The 5,330-nt window shown below is 42.1% G+C and overlaps 1 non-coding gene across 1 annotated transcript; it reads right to left on the bottom strand.

The window, feature by feature from the left end:
* Window positions 1-4,344: 4,344 nt before the first annotated feature.
* Window positions 4,345-4,475, bottom strand: LOC112826974 (small nucleolar RNA SNORA46). The gene has a single exon (XR_003209110.1). It is a non-coding gene; the product is annotated as a small nucleolar RNA SNORA46 (small nucleolar RNA).
* Between the last annotated feature and the right edge of the window lie 855 nt (window positions 4,476-5,330).

Raw genomic sequence — 5,330 nt, 5'->3', positions numbered from 1 at the left:
GGACTGAAGGTCCTAACACCGGTACCCAGGGGGTAGAACTGGAGCATTATGCATCTTTGGAGTGGCCTTAACTTCATAAAAGGTGTGCTCTCCCTTTGGGCTTGATTTTCACACATATATATTATATATGATATATATTTCACCTATGTATTATAAACATTCGAATCATTAACATACCGTCCTTGTAAAAATGTATACATAAGGAGAAATCCCCCCTTGCTCTGCCTCCCTATCCTAGTCTCCTCCTGATGTTTTCCTCTGTTATAGATGTATGTGCTCATGTAGAAATACCTATTTTGGGGGCGCCTGGGTGGCTCAGTCCGTTAAGCGTCTGCCTTCGGCTCAGGTCACGATCCCACAGGGTCCTGGGATTGAGCCACATGTTGGGCTCCCTGCTCAGCGGGGAGCCTGCTTCTCCCTCTCCCTCTGCCTGCCGCTCCCCCTGCTTGTGCTGTCAAATAAATAAATAAAATCTTAAAAAAAAAATACGTTATTTTGTGGAGTGCCCAGCTGGCTCAGTCAGTAGAGCATGCAACTCTTGATCTCAAGGTTGTGAGTTCAAGCCCCACATTGGGTATGGAGCCTACTAAAAAAATTATTTTGTTTTTATTAATATAAATAGGACCTTACTGGGCGCCTGGGTGGCTCAGTTGGTTAAGCAACTGCCTTCATCTCAGGTCATGATCCTGGAGTCCTGGGATCGAGCCCCACATCGGGCTCCCTGCTCAGTGGGGAGTCTGCTTCCCCCTCTGACCCTCCCCCCTCTCATGTGCATTCTCTCTCTCTCAAATATTTTTTTTAAAAAAAGGACCTTACTATTAAGTTTTGAAACTTTTTTTTTTTTTTTAAAGATTTACTTATTTGACAAAGAGAGACACAGCGAGAGAGGGAACACAAGCAGGGGGAGTGGGAGAGGGAGAAGCAGGCTTCCCGCCAAGCAAGGAGCCCGATGCGGGGCCCGATCCCAGGACCCTGGGATCATGACCTGAGCCAAAGGCAGACGCTTAATGACTGAGCCACCCAGGCGCCCCTGAAACTTACTTTTTATATTTAATGAAACCTTTCCAGTCAACATATTCATCTAATTTTTAACTGTTGCAGACATTCCATAATACAGATGAGTCATAGTTTATTTTTTCCCTGTTGGGACATTTGTTTCCAGTGTTCACTCTATTTAATTTTTTAAGCTAGGTCTATTGATGTATATTTTATATGCAGAGTCACTTTTTTTTTTTAAGATTTTATTTATTTGAGATAGAGAGCAGGTGAGCACGAGCTGGAAGGAGAGAGAGAATCCTCAAGTAGACTCCCTGCTGAGTTTGAAGCTGGACTCGGGGCTCGATCTCACGACTGGCAGATTATGACCTGAAATCAAGAGTCGGCTGCTTAACCGTCAGAGTCACCCAGGTGCCCGGAAGTCACCTTTTTAAATGTGCAAGTTTCAAAACACACACACACACACACAGTCCTCTAACCACCACCACCGTCAGGACTGCCATCACTCAAAATGTTCCCTTGTGTCTGTAGTCAATCCCTCCCCCCCACCTGTGTTTTTATCCCCCTAGTTTTGCCATTTCTGTAATGTCCTACAGATGGAAGCATACAGTATGTAGCCCTAGGAGTCTGGCTTCTTTCACTTGGCACAGTGCAGAGGCAATTCATCCAGATGGCCATAGCAGCAAGCCCTCCGTTTTCATGGCCAAGGGGCATTCCAGTGCAGGACTGCACCACTGTTTATCTGCTCACAAGCTGGTGGACATTGCTGGGGCGGGGGCAGGGCCCAGTTTTGGGCTATTAGGATTAAAGCTGCTATAGACATCTGTGTACAGGTTTTTGTGTGCACATATGATTTTCATTTCTTCGAGGGTAAATACCTATGAGTAAGATTGCTGGGTTGTAGGGTGGTATGTTTAAGTTTACAAAAAACTGCCCAACTGGTTTTCAAGGTACCTGTATGATTTTGCATTCCTGTGAATAATGTGAGAGCGTTCTGGTTGTTCTGCAAGCTCATCAGCCTTGGGACTGTCAGGCTTTGGAAACTGTAGCTGTTCTGATAGGTATATAACATTATCTTGCAGTTTTATTTGCATTTCCCTCAAATAGTGATGTTGAGTAGCTTTTCACGTGCTTATTTGACCATCCGTATCTTCTTGATGAGGTGTATATGTACATTTACTGCCAATTTTTATACTGCCTTGTTGCTCTGTTATTGAACTTTGAGAGATCTTTATGCAGCCTAGATATAAGACCTTCATGTGTTTTTTTTAAAGATTTTATTTATTTATTCATGAGAGAGAGAGAGAGAGAGAGAGAGAGAGAAGCAGAGGGAGAAGCAGGCTCCCTGCTGAGCATGGAGCCTGATGCGGGACTCGATCCCAGGACCCTGGGATCATGACCTGAGGCGAAGGCAGACGCTTAACCATCTGAGCCACCCAGGCGCCCCATCCTTCATATGTGTTTTATAAATATTTTTTCTGTGGGATTTTTAAAGGCTCCCTTTCAACATCACTGATGATCGTTATTTCTGAAGTGCTATCAGGAGTTTCATGCTACCCTGGTATCTCTTTGGAGATCCACATTTGACAAATAATTTTATTATTCTTTTAACTGCAATATATTTGACGTCTAACATCTTGTTAATTTAGGTATACAACCTGATCTGATATTATTTATATATTGTGAGATGACAGTCATTGTAGCAACAGCACCTCTTACATCACAGAATTATTTCATTCTTTATGGTTGGATTATGATTTAATGTCTTAGCAAATGTGATGATTATAATATTGTTGTCTACATTCACTATACTATGCATTAACTCTAGGACTTATTTATTAGTACTTGCAAGTTTGTACCCTTAAACATTTCTTCTATCCCCCAGTTCCAGGGACCGCCATTTTACTCTCTGCTTTTATGAATTTGACTTTTTTGATTCTACATAAAAGTGAATGCCACATTTAAGACTATTTGTCTTTCTCTGATTTATCTCATTCAGCATAATGTCTTCAAGGTCCATACATGGCAGGATTTTCTTCTTTTTCATGGCTCAACAATATTCCTGAAGATATTTTTCTTATCAATATATATCTATCTCACATCTTCTTTATCCATTTATCTGTTGATGGGTACTGGGGTTGTTTCCATCTTAGCTATTGTAAATAATGCTGCAATAAAATGGGCATGCATAGACTTCTTTGATATCCTGTTTTCATTTCCTTTGGGTACATACCCATAAGTGGAATAAGTAGATTTTTAATTTTTTGAGGAACCTCCATATTGTTTTCCATAGTGACTGAAACAGTTACATTCCACCAATAGTGTATGAAGGTTCCCTTTTCCCCACAGCCTTGCCAGCGTTTGTTATCTCTTGTCTTCTTGACCTTAGCCATTCTAACAGGTGTAAGGTGGTATCTCATTGTCATTTTGATTTGCATTTCCCTGATGATTAGTGATATTTAGTATCTTTTATGTACCTGCTGGCCATTTGGATGTCTTCTCCCAGCTGTTCCAGGTTTTTCACCTGCAAATGATAAGTTAGGCCAACTGCCTACCAGTGGTCAGCCAGTCATCACCAACTGAGGAGAAGGATAAGGAACTCTCTCTTCAGCTCTTAGCTAGGTCCTCTAGTCCAGCTGGGAGTTACCGGGCCTCTGTTAGTAAGGTGCATCTGACCTCATTTAGCTCCAGCTCCCTATTTATCTTTATTAATTAGAGTTTGCAGTGATGGAAGCATAAAGGATCGGGACTTCAAACCTCTAACATGTAATTCACTAATGGTTTCCACTGTCACTTCAATTGGACTATATTAAAGAAATGTATTCAGGGATGAATCAAAGTAGAAAAGCATGCTGCAAATAGGGAGCAGTTAGGTTATTTGCATCATTGTGAACCTGTGTGTTCGACCGAAGGAGGCTAGTCCTGCCTAGCTGCTCATCCATTCCACCTGGTCCCAGGCAGCGATGACTTGCCCTCCACATTCTTCTATCAGACTAAGACTGGATGTGACATGTTGAGCCACACTCAACTACATCAAGCTGTATCTAGGAGTGCACTGAAGGTGTGTGTGGGTTCTCACTCCAACCACCTTGTGAAGTAAGATGCATGCACTTTTCTTTCTGTACATTCTGCTCCCTGAATCTTGCTGAACTCCTAGACCCCTGTTCAAAACCCACTTCAGGGGCTGCTCGAGGAATGCTTTCCTGACTCCCCAAAGATGTAATTAATCATTTCATTCTCTGTGCTACTTCCATATTTTACATATTTTGTATATGATAAAGTACTTTCTACAGGTCACACAGTGTTCTAAGCGCTTTACATATATTGACTCTTTTTTAAAAAATATAGTTATGTTCCTTAACCCCATACAGCAACAGCAGAATGGCACAAAGTCAGCTGTCCAACAGAAAGAGCCAGCAATTCTTCTGCACTACAGCATCACCAAGATAATTCCCATCCACAGGTCTAAATACAGCGCTGATATGTTGACTCATTTAACTTTCACCACAGTTCTGTGAGGTAGACTTTTATCTATTTCACAGATGATGAAACTAAGAGGAACACAAAGCAAACAACTTGCTCTAAGTGACTTACTTTGAATCCATGTAGCTCTTAAAACATTCTGCCATGTGTTTCTATTGCTGCACTTGATACACTATGTTGGCTATTTGTTTGCCTCCAAGTCCTCTCCAATACTGGGAGTGTCTGGAAGCAAGGGCCTGTTGGTATTGAGCTCTGTATCCCCATTACTGAGCAGTCCCAAACTGATGGACTTCCTGTGTGCTTACGAGGCCATGGCAGAGACCCTCAACTGTGACCAGCCAAATCACAACTTTCTCATAAGCCTGAGTGGTCTAGAATGTAAGTAAATCAAGTACATTGGCCATCTGCAGTCATTCCTGGGAAATATCTCATCTGCATCTAGAGCTGAGAAAAAAAAAAGGAACATCATTCCGTAAGAAACTCCAGAACCTCAACAAAAACTGGAAACTAGGGGCGCCTGGGTGGCTCAGTTGGTTAAGCGTCTGCCTTCGGCTTGGGTCATGATCTCAGGGTCCTGGGATCGAACCCCGCATCGGGTTCCCTGCTCAGCGGGAAGCCTGCTTCTCCCTCTCCCACTCCCCCTGCCTGTGTTCCCTCTCTTGCTGTGTCTGTCAAATAAATAAAATCTTAAAAAAAAAAAAATTGGAAACTAACCTCTAAAGGCAAAACAACTCAGGTAGAATCCAGAATTAACTCTCTTTAGATTCAAGAAAGATAACTTGAGACTTTGCTACCCATTCGTAAGAAGTCAAATACAAAAGAATTATAGGTCAATTACACCTCAGTAATAT

This window comes from Callorhinus ursinus, unplaced genomic scaffold (genome assembly GCF_003265705.2).
Source record: "Callorhinus ursinus isolate GAN/ISIS: 27379988/994484 unplaced genomic scaffold, GSC_fseal_2.0 scaffold7, whole genome shotgun sequence".
Taxonomy (NCBI): Eukaryota; Metazoa; Chordata; class Mammalia; order Carnivora; family Otariidae; genus Callorhinus; species Callorhinus ursinus.
This window is presented reverse-complemented; position numbering and strand designations above follow the sequence as displayed.